This window comes from Rattus norvegicus, chromosome 10 (assembly GCF_036323735.1).
Source record: "Rattus norvegicus strain BN/NHsdMcwi chromosome 10, GRCr8, whole genome shotgun sequence".
NCBI lineage: Eukaryota > Metazoa > Chordata > Mammalia > Rodentia > Muridae > Rattus > Rattus norvegicus.
In genome coordinates this window covers 853,507-866,021 of record NC_086028.1, presented here as the reverse complement: position 1 = coordinate 866,021, position 12,515 = coordinate 853,507, and the positions used below count along the sequence as shown (strand labels likewise).

Here is a 12,515-nt window from a genome sequence, read left to right as displayed (position 1 = left end):
GATTTAAAAGACCAACCAAAGAGTGCACATGGGGGAACCATGGCTCCAGCTGGATATGTAGCAGAGGATTGTCTTATTTGGCATCACTAGGAGGGGAGCTGCTTAGTCCTGAGGGGCTTGATGGCCTAGGGTAGGGGAATGCTAGGTTGTTGAGGCAGGAGTGTGTGGTCAAGTGAGAGAAAACTGCAATGGAGTCAAGGGACGAGATATAGGATTTGTGGAAGGGATCTGTGAAGGGGGATAACATTTGAAATGTAAATGAATGAAATAAACAATAAAAATAAAATAACATGACCAGGGAAACTTATTGAAGTAGGTGGTTATTTGGGACCTACAAATGTTGAGCGAGTATAGCACTTCGGTGTCATGACAGAGGAGCACGACTGCAGAAAAGAAGAAAAAACAAACCGGAAGCTGAGACCTGATGGTTCTTATCTTGGGAAGCAAAAAATGTAGCAGAGAAAGTACATTGAAAATGGGCACCTACCTTTTGTAACTACAAATTCTAAGCAGTGGCACTCTTTACCAGGCAGACCAAGGCACCAGAAAATTGTCAACGAGAGGGTATTGCAATGCCTGGAACTAGAGAGGCATCCCATTCAAAACATCACAATAAACAGCTACCCCCACCCACACACAAAAAATTAACACACAACAGTCATTAATTTGGTACACTCACAGTTTTTTGCAGCATATCAGTTCTGAAATGTTGCTTTGGTTAAGTAGTTCTGTTCTTTGCAATATGCATGAAATTTTAACAAGTTGTGTAAAGATGCAAAAGACTTAGAGTCTCCATTTCAGAGACTTCATTTCATGGGTTCTTATCTGTAATTTTCCTCCTGGTATTTCTTTTCATTTTTAAATTTATTTTGTAAACTATGTGAAATGACAATCTTGTTTTTACCTTGTGGTGTTACAGAAGTCTCTTATACAAATCATGATTGACAACTATGATCAAATATTTGGAAATGATGATATATTTAGTAAACACATTGCAAAAGGTCTGAAGACTTAAAGACATACAAAGAATCAATAAATTATTCTGGAAAATCTCCTATTATGACAAAAGCCATAGCTGGACACAACTGGAAAACCAATGATATTGATGAAAAATTTAATATTTCATATGCTGCACTGCAGGAAGAAGGTCCTACAGGTAAGACAAGGTTTATTAAATGAATGGAATCATTTGATCAAATCATTTCATGATGTCATAAATTTGTGTATATCAGAGAAGCTTTGGGACACAAAATGATTATTAGAGTATGGGAAAAGTTTTTAAACATCGTATACATATATATGTATATATAGTTATACACACACACACACACACACACACACACACACACATATATATATATATATATACTCATATACTGAAATACATCTGGATACATTCAGGTATGTATGACACATTCTTTATTTAGAGAATCCACCAATATTGTCTGCTATATTTTCCCCCCTTTCTTCCCATGGTCCTTAAGTTAGAGAATTCCTTGCATATGAATTATTATTTTTGATAAGATCATTTAGAAACAATGATTTGATTTAAAAATAGATTAAACATTCTGCAAGATTAAGCCCTGCACCACTGTCAACATGCTTTGGTTTCCTAGCACGAAAGTACTAATGTTGGTTTAATTTCCTATGAGAAACAATATTTGTCAAAAATCTTATCATTGGTAAAAATATTTGCACAGGATCCACTACAAAACCTATGAGAGGAATGATAAAGAGGTTAAACTCACCAGATTATCAGGTGGTAGCACACAAATTCAAATACATTTTAAACTGAACTAATTCTTTCTATAGAGTTAAGAAAATATACCCAAATATTACCCTTATTTTAAGTGATGTGAATCTATCATCTGAGAATATTTGTCTGATGATGACATTTTATGTTTCATTTAGCAGGACAAAACAGAGCAGCTACCACATATAAGTGGTAGTGGATGAATTAAGAAGGTCTAAGGTCATTGTATTTTAATGTTCCCTTCTACCTCCCATTTAGTCATATTAGAAGAATTATTCCAAGATCCTATGGTAGTTTTATATTTCACCGTATTAGTTACAAATAATTTTCACTCATTGTACTTATTTTATGCTGCATATTTCATATTGTTTGCTATTATAACAAATGTTATTAAATTGGGTTATTGCTTACACTCCAATGTGCCTTGTTCATGGTCCTACACAGTCTTTGGAAAAATTTTCAGTCTCTGCCTCTACAGCCCAGTTATAGTACTAGTTTTCCCACCTCAGTTACCAATGTGTGGCCAGAAGCTAATGACACTGAATAATCCCTCAGAATTCTGCATAGAATCACGTGCCATAGAAAGTTATAAATAAAATTCCATTAACAATCAAAATTAATCATCACACATGATGAACTTAGAGGTGGATCATGGTTTTAAAATATAAAAAATGACCTGAAAAGATAATCCAGTGTCTAAAGCAATTGAGATTTAGACTTTGTAACATGAATTTGGGTCATCAAAACATACATTAAAGAGCAAACAAAACTAGGCATTGTAGCACAATCATCTCTAAACGAGAAGTTTGTACCTGAATAATGATGGCAGTCAGAGACAGTAACAGAAGCTTATTGGACAGATAATTCTGACATATTGTTCAGTAATGATCAAAAGAGACCCCCCCCTGAAAAAAAAGAGACAGAGAGAAAGACCAATACTGGAGGCTCCTCATATGTTAATAAGCTCAAGGCTCTAATTAAGCTCTAAATATATATCACCAGTGATGTGATCTGCACGTGCTTTACACACACACACACACACACACATGCATTACGTACACTGAGAAATGCACAGAAGCATACAGCATATTTGTTATATCTCTCTTCATCACCTGAGGTCTCAACATGAAATATTCTTTATTCATGGTTTGTCTATCTCAAAAGTGTCTGTAATACAAATTTGAGAAATGGAAATCTTAGAGAAAACCTCCAGTAAAGAAATTGATAATTTCCATATTTACTGTTCTTGGTCTTTCCTGAACTCCCATTACTATAAGTTTTCAATGTTTTCATTTATTACTAGTATTTTAAACTTTTATCAAAAATTGAATTATAGCACTGTAGCCTGACTTTCTCCTTTGTGTAAATCACAGTCACTCACTTTCATACTCATTTAAATATTGTTTTGTACATGTTTATATATATATGTTCATATCTTTACAAATATGAATATTACTTGAGATCATTTTGTTCTGTTTATGAATATGGCTTCCATGATATACAGTGTGTATTAGACAATACATATGTGGGTCATTTCTGGAAAAATTAATATTCTGTCAGTCATAATTAGCTGCCTATAACTTTTGACAAGTGAAATTTTGACCATTGCCTTAACACTGCATTGACGTTGCTTTTATTGTGATTTTGCACCTATTTTTATGAGAGGCAATTTCAAAACAGACTTTCAAGTATGCTGGGTCTTACAGTATTTTTAAGCCCTTTTCTACAATGGTCCCTGAGCTACAGAGCATTTAGCTCTAATGTACATGTATTCACTGGTGGTGGATTTTTCATAATGCAATTATCTCTTAATTGTGTTCAAATTTTTGTTTTCTGTGATGGTTTCCATTTTCTATACAAAGAGGCTTCTTTGATGTAGGATGATGGCCCCACTTGTTGGTACATATAAGACTAATATTTAAATGCTGTAAGGAACATCGCTAATTTATTAAATTAATGTCATCAATTTTAAAGTTTATGACCAAACTAGCTACATAAATCGGACTAGATTTCTAGCTCCAGCCATGATTTCAATCCTGGTGAGAGAAATTCTACCAATTGTTAAAGTATTTCCTGTGGCTTTCCGCCAAAATATGGATTTGTCAGGTAGCACTTGGATTTCTCTCAAGGTTGGTGGCTTGTGTGCCAGTTGCCAAATAAATCTTACAAGGAATCTCAGTAATCTACCTGGATATGTCTTAGAAGCCTCTAGGTTTAAGTCAAAGCTCTAAGGTAGATAAAACAGTAGGCAAGTTGACACGTTAGGGAAGCAATTGATGGTTGTACCCACCTGTAATACCTATAAAGTACGATGATAACCAGTATGGCAAGATAGCAGAATAGGTTCAATAAGTGACACCAACAGCTCAATTCAAAACAACTGTTCTTTGATTAGACTTAAATGTATTTTCTTTACCATAGAATTGAACATGGTTCTGGGTCTTTCATTTGGTTTCTCAGAAAAAAAGTTATTCCTAAGTATGCTTTTAAAGTTCAACATTTGGTATCTTGTTATTTCTCTTTACGATCATCCGTGCAGGTCCTTTGACTCGTCCAAGTCACACATTTTCACTCCTCTCTGACAAGATAAATTCATTTTCCTAAAGTAATATGATATAAATGTTATATAAATATACAATTCCTTCTTTTTGATTACTTTAGTTTTCTTCTTTCCACATCTACAATTAGCCTTAATTGACAATAGTCTAAAACATCAAAAGTTGAAATTTCTAGCAATAAGAGTGCTTACCATATTGAGTTAATTGAAGAATATTTAACAGTGAGTGCCTTATGTCTGCAAGGATGATAATGATTCTATCACCTAGAATTTCCTTATAGTGTGTGCTGCCCCTCATCAAGTTATTTATGAAATATTATGGTACCAATGGCTTCCTTTGCTGATCTTTGGTCATACTCAATTTACTCTTGTTTCATACAGCATATGTAAACAATTAAGATAATATTAAAACTGCATGTGACCAAGGGGACATATATTAGAAATGAAGAATTCAAAGTATGTCTTTCTGAAAATCATATGATAGTAAACATAAGTGAGCCTAAATATAACATAAGAATAATCAGATATCTTGTAAATTCTTTCAAAGGTAGCAACATACAAAATTAACACACAAAGTGAGTACTCCTTCTTTGTAAAAGAAAAGTAAATCAATGAAAACATGTCATTAACAGTAACTTTTAAAAGTTAATACTTTTAGTTTCTTGGGAAAATTCTAACCGAGAAATAAAAGGCTTTTATGATTAAAAAAAACAAAACCAAAAACAAAAGAAAAAAATGAAAAAAAATTCAACCCAAAACAAAACAAAATGTCTTATAAATTGAACAGATATCAGATAATGGAAAGATTCCCACATGTTCATGAATCAGTGAGATTTAAACAGTAAAAATTCTAGACCATCCTGTAGTAACATTTTGATTCTATCCTTTGAAAGCTTGATAAAATTTATAACACTCTTGATGTTATTAGGAGAAACAATATTGTAGAAGTGATTTTTTTAAACTTCTTTCCTCCCAGTCTTCTGCCATGTTCCCTTGACCTCAGCATAAAGCCTCACCAACATCACTTCCTAAACATAAACTGAACAAGGCAACACAAATGAACATGGAAAACTAAATGGGCCCTGAAACCTAGACAAAGAAATATAGGCATTTGCATCGTAAACACGAGTATGCGATTTTATCTAAAACAATTGTATTTTTTGGATGCAGGAGATAGATGAAACCTGCTTTCTGACCCAAACTGATAGTCTGTATATTATTGGTGTGAGACAATTAATGGTTAGAGTTATTAATGAGCAGTATTTATTGGTCTTTGTTATTTTTTTGTTGACACATACTTTTCCCCCTCTTTTTTGAATGATTACAGGGTTATTTATCATCTCTGTCCTCTTGTGTATATGTACGTTATCTTCAGCCTGCTGTTTGCCTTTTGTAGACCAAGATTGATGATGAGAAATGGCTTAGTGGTGCTTAAACTATGTAATGCTTCTCCTCTTTTGTTTATATGAATGATGCTTTTGCTCAGTAATAAAGTCTAGGCTAGTATCTGTATTCTTTGAAAGCATGGAGAACGTTGATGCAGGCCCACTATATTTTAGAATATCCATTGAAAATTTAGGTATTAGTCTAATGTAGTTAACGTTGTGTGACTTTGTCTTTTTCATTCATAGCTTTTTGTATTTTTATTTCTATGTTCAGTTAGCCTTTGACTATTATGTGTCTACTTGATGTTTCCTATGCTTCTAGTACTTTCACACATATCTCTTTTTGATTTGGTGTGATAAATGCAAAGGATATACAAGGTTAAAGAGAGTTCAGTTTCAAAAACGATTTCCCTTCTTTCTTATATGCAGAGAAAAAGAAAGGATATATATATATATATATATATATATATATATATATATATATATATATGCCAAGCCACCAGTATATTCTGATCCAACACCACCAAGAAAGAAATGCTTATTTGGCAAAAATCTTACAAGCATTTATGTCGACAGAAAGCTGCCTGCTCCAATATGTGTGAGTATCATTTTGGCTTTCTGTAGCACCTTTGTTCTCAGTAAGCTATTTAATCAAACTGAGGAATGTTTAGATAACCGATCTATGAGAGTAAGATCATTTTAAAACAGAAATACGTTCTACCGTATTTTGAATAATGTAATTGAAAGAAAAAGAGAAGAAATACCATTCCCATGTTTTGCACTGACTGCATCAAAGATTCAAACCCACCAGCATGTTGGAGGAAATAATTCTATGGAAGTGCCCCACTAATTACCCAACTGTAAAGTCTTGCAGCTTCTTTATGACTCCAAATTTCTTTGGAATCTCCCTTAATATCATTGCCCCTGAAATTACTCAATACTTAAAAATATCTGTAGGCTTTCCTTTTAAATTATCAATGAATTAGATGAGCACACTGTTTTTTATATATATTAACATCATTTATCCTAGTGGACTATATTTAAATGCCATCTAATATGGCTTAATCTATTTTAAATGAGTTATTAAACTTCTTTGTAAACATATCTTTAGTATCCAATATCTCTTTTAGCACTATAGCTGTGATAGGAATTTATGCTGTTTGTGAACAAATTTATCCTGTCAGACACATGAGCATTACTGCCAATTTCTTAGGTATTTTAGAGCAGAATTTTCTGGTAACCTTGTTTGTATTCGTGTAATCAATTTAAAGTGGTGCAAACCTATGCATGGTAGTCATGTTTACAGAGTAAATTATGGAAGAATGATAGAAATATGCTTGGGTTTTTAAATGTGAAAGCATCTGTAGACATAGTTGAAAATAAGAAGTCACAGAATAAGGATATAAAAGTCTCAGAAATATGGTGAAAAAATATTTCTTCAAAACACGAAAGTTAGGATTCATAATACAGGCCAGGACAAACAGTAAGTAAAATAGTGAGTTTATCTCTGGAAGGGAAATGTCCCAATATTTACTTAAGATGCCAGGCTTGAGAAAGATATTGATAGAAGGAAACACAAAGTAGTAGAGGACAATTCACCAAAATGCTTTGAGGAACAGAAGTCTAACAAAACCATGATACTACAAATTGGGGAAAAATGGATTAGGGAAGAAAATGTATTTGGAAGCTAAAACAGAAAAAAGTTCAATGACTACTTTATTCCTCTAAGTTATAGCTGTGCAGCCAAAACTATCCTTGCTCAGGTTCACAATAAAAGACATATTTGTGCTTCAGGTGTGGATCTCTAATACTACATCCTTATCCCACACAGGACATGTTATCCATAATTGCAGGGAAAGGACGACAATCAGATCACATATTCGAAATTCTACCTGAAAATTCACACTGGTGCCTCAGAGAGAGGATTGACAGTGAACAACTCATTGAATGGATTTAAGAATGCGTGCTTGTAATAGCATCTGTCTTGAAGGTAAGGAAGGTTTTCATGTCACCAACATTAATCATCCCTCTAGAGATGCATATGTGCTTTCTGTCTTTAAGATTACATGATGATGACTGTTTCCTAGAACTATGGACACGTGACCTCTTGATAAGAGGCATGGCAGGTAAAAGTGGCCCATACATATACAGCCACCCAATTAGACAAGATGGATGAAGCAAAGAAGTGCAGACCGACAGGAGCCGGATGTAGATCGCTCCTGAGAGACACAGCCAGAATACAGCAAATACAGAGGCGAATGCCAGCAGCAAACCACTGAACTGAGAATAGGACCCCCGTTGAAGGAATCAGAGAAAGAACTGGAAGAGCTTGAAGGGGCTTGAGACCCCATATGTACAACAATGCCAAGCAACCAGAGCTTCCAGGGACTAAGCCACTACCTAAAGACTATACATGGACTGACCCTGGACTCTGACCTCATAGGTAGCAATGAATATCCTAGTAAGAGCACCAGTGGAAGGGGAAGCCCTGGGTCCTGCTAAGACTGAAGCCCCAGTGAACTAGACTGGTGGGGGGAGGGCGGCAATGGGGGGAGGGTTGGGAGGGGAACACCCATAAGGAAGGGGAGGGGGGAGGGGGATGTTTGCCCGGATACCGGGAAAGGGAATAACACTCGAAATGTATATAAGAAATACTCAAGTTAATAAAAAAAAAAAGAAAGCAGAAGAAAAAAAAAAGTCTGACAAACCCAAAGATTCATCATAAAGACACAGGTGAAGAGCTTCTGTTGGAAGTTAACATACTCATATATGAGATGGACTCTAGTTGGGCATTACAAATATTCCCACTGATTTCACCTCTGAACATACCCTGTGAATTAATAGCTGAACAAGTTATAATGGTGGTAAAATGTGCTTTATCAAATGAATGAATTAAATAATACTTACCAAAAAATATCCTTCACAAATAACAGTTCAAATTGACAAGTCCAACACTCACCTACAATAGGCTATCTATGTTGAATATTACTCTCTGTCTTGTATATACAAGAAATCGTTTTCCTTCTCAATCAAAAAATAATCCAGCACTCTCACTTTCACCAGATATTGCCATTCTAATTCCATGTCAAATATTCAAGTATTAGCCTAACCTACTTTTAACTTGTCTAACACACTAACACTCCTAACTTGCCAGGGAGCTGCAGTGACTCTAGAGCAAATATCATTGTTTTATTTTTACTTGGGCCATGATCTGATTTCACCTTTCAGAAGTCTGTGGAGCTATGGCCCAGACATAAATAGTAAAAATAATGCTCTGGGATTAACTATGCTTACTAACATTAGGCAAAGGTACTGAATGATCCTTCCTTGGCCTTTGAGCTTGCCAAGTGTGTCTGATTCTCATTGCCAGAAACTTAAGACCTTACTGAAGTTAGCCGTGTGTATTCAAAGCAATTTACATGTACAAGGGCACCTATGATTCTTCCATTTTTATGGCTTGCTATCCTTAGTACAACATGAAAGTTCATTGTTGTATTTCATGCAAAAGACAGTTTCTGTTCTTCAAACAATCTGATGCTTACAACTAAATTTAAATAGTTGAATATTTACAAATTTTAAGAAAAAGACATGAAACTGTGAGATCTTCTCACATGGAAAATAAGTAAGCTTCACCACTATTCCTGCTGGGTCTGTAAGCAAGGTGTATGTGTATACAACAGGTTTATGCTGTGTGAGCCTAAAGTACAGATTCAACAATTATACAGTCAGGATGAGTTAATTTTGGGTGCTGTCATTTTTTGATAGTTGCCTATTCCAAGAAGAGGACTTTGGTTTTGGTTTGATTGTTTTGGTGGATTTTTAAACCATCATCATCATCATCATCGTCATCATTTTACACTTTTTTTTGTTTGTTCATTTTATGTCTTGTATGCTGCCCCCTACCTATTCTGCCCTCACAGAGTCTCTCTCCTTCCCTGAGCTGAATTGGGACCCTTGGGTTGTCCTCCTACCCAGGCACATCAACTCTCTTCAGGTTTAGCACATCTTCTCCCCCTAAGGCCAGGTGGGACAGGTTTTCACAGTCAACAGCTTACAGATAGCCCCTGATCCACATGTTGGGGGACCGACAAGGAGACTAAGCTTTACATTTGCTAGAAATTGTGCTGTAGGTCATGCTGCAGCTTCTGCAGGATTTTTAGATGATAATTCAGCCTTTGATAGCACCCATTGGTGCTGCTTAGTTGATTCTGTAGCTCTTCCTGTGGAGTTCCTATCTCCTCCAGGTCATGGAATCTCTCCCCCATTTCTTCCATACAAGTCCTTGATTGATCCATAAGATCCAATAATTGGCTGTGGCTCTACATAGCCTATTTCAGTCAGCTGCTGGATGGAGCCTCTCAGAGTGTTCCTATCTGGATATTCTACATAGCATCTAGCGTTTTTCAAGGCAGAGAGAGCTTTGGGCTGGGAAGTGGAGTGCAGATCTATGATTGCAAGTCATATTGTGGACTAGAAGTCAGGAGAGGCAATTTGAACAGACCATAGGTTTATTTCATTGCTATAGCAACTAGGACACTGCTTCATTGATTCTAGTCTTAGGGAAGAAAACACAAGATCCTGCATATAGGTTCCACATTTGATCCAAGATTCTGGGGAGATAGAAGTTTGGGAGTCTTTTATGTAATATGCTTTCAATCAATGATTCTCAGCCATCCTAATACTGTAACACTAATATATTTCCTTATGGTTTGGTGATTACTAACCATTACATCATTTTGCTGCTTTCTCACAATTAAAATTTTGCTATTGGTAAGAATTATAAAGAAAAATGGAGAGAATATCTGACATGGAAGATATATGATATGTAAACCCCTAATGGATTATGACTCCCAAGTTGAGAATCACTGGTCTAAACTGCTAATTTTAAACAAAAATGATTTTCATGTTCTTACTAAAATGCACATTGACCATTACTTTTTTATTTTTATTTAATAAAAGGACTTCATTGCAAACATTGAAGGAAGTTTACTTACTTCTGACTTATAAGAGAATTGGCTTAGCGTCCCAGATGAAGGAATTCTGGTTGGAAAAATTAATGCCATCCAAAGGTAATGATACAGAAAGCACTTGCGGAACTGTACCAATATAGAAGCAGTGTTTTTGTAAGGTACATAGGCTTGTGTTTACAGTATTATAAGCTGGAGTGATGTCCCATGCCAAGAGGTTTCCTTAGCACAGACACGTATTGTCACTTTTTAAACATGTTCATTTCTCACACTATAGTGTTGAACCATGTCTGTAATCACACCTGGGTGTCTTCTTCTTTATAACTGTCACAGTTTAGAAGACAGCCTATGCAACACCTTGTGTGCAGGTCAGCCTAGAGTATTGGTTTAGTTCCTGTGTGAAACAAATTAAAAGAAAGAGGTGTGTATAATACCTGTAGATTATTTGCATCCTAGTATTATTACCATGTTACTGTGAATATACCACATGCTAAATATATGTCATTGATTAGAACATGAAGCTATTATGAATACTTCTTTCTCAAATATAACTACCTCGAACAGTCTAGGTCAGGTATAGCTTTGACTTCTTTGAATCTTTTTTCTGCGCAATACTCCAGAGAATGATTTTGTGTGTAACAGGAGCATTGAGCTCCACTTGCTACCCAGATGCCATGCATCTCTGTCTTGCTGTAGTGAAGCATTTATAATCGCATTGTGTAGGGTCACTAGAGTGCTTTCTGCTCCTTATGTTCTAGAGTGTCACAAGAATGTTACATGGATTTATACTACATTAGATATTAAATGTGTCTCCACTCCATGGTGCTTGGGAAGATGGATTGATGTTTAATAACACTAGATGTTTTCATACACAGAACACACATAGTCTGTAACAATCTCATTCATTCTAATACCAATATCCCAACAGCTTCCTCTGGCTTCTGTAGGTAGCAGTCAAATATCTATTACATAGAAAATCATTCATACATTTAAAATGTTCCCATGATTTTATACAGTAAAATGATTTGCAGAAAATATTTTTTGTAGTACTCTAGCTGTATGTTATACTTCTTTTGAGTTCTGGTTATACTATGAGTTGGTCTACAAAACATTTGCCCTGTTTTCTTCATAGTTAGTTTTGTAACTAACATTAGTTTTCAGATGGTCTAAAATAAAATTATCCCCTTTCTTTGTTTAGACTTCTACTGAAGATTCTTCTGGCAAACTTTATCCTTCTAAAGCATCTCATTTGGTAATAGTAATAATAAGAGATTCATCCACAAATAATTTAGACACTAACAGGTTATCTATCCGGATAGCTCCTTATGTTTTGTGGGATCAGACTACAAAGGACGCATGGTTTGGGAGTGAAAGGTAAGGTAAGAAGGTTTGGGAAAGAAAGGTAAGGGGATCTGACTTTTGCCTTTGGGAACAAAATTCTCATTGTAATGCAGGAAGTAGGAAAACTTTGGAAAGATCATTTCTGTAAAAGGAAACCCTAGGATTCCATTCTTCTGGAGTGGAGTGGAATATATATCGATCTGTTTCAGGAATATTTGGGAAGAAAGATGGTTAATGTAGTTTAAAATAAGTGAATCATTTCAGTCTTTCTTTTGTTCTTTCTTCATAGATATTGATTTTGGCCAACAGTATGCTTCACATATAATGGTAGTCAAAGAAGACAAGAGTGAAGTTTAAAAATTCCTGATTATCCAGGTTTTGCTTTTTTTTTTATTCCAGCCCTATTTTTGGAGTATATAATACTTGTGTTTTACAGTAATTAGACTTTATATTATTAAATATTCATATCAAGTGAATTAATGGTCATATAAAAGTACATTTCATATATATAT

At 35.0% G+C, this 12,515-nt stretch overlaps 1 long non-coding RNA gene across 1 annotated transcript; it reads left to right on the top strand.

Moving 5' to 3' along the window:
* The first annotated feature begins 6,158 nt into the window (after nt 1-6,158).
* Nucleotides 6,159-10,731, top strand: LOC120095006 (uncharacterized). Its single transcript, XR_005489965.2, has 3 exons — nt 6,159-6,293; nt 7,527-7,685; nt 10,655-10,731. It is a non-coding gene; the product is annotated as an uncharacterized LOC120095006 (long non-coding RNA).
* The last annotated feature ends 1,784 nt before the right edge of the window (nt 10,732-12,515 follow it).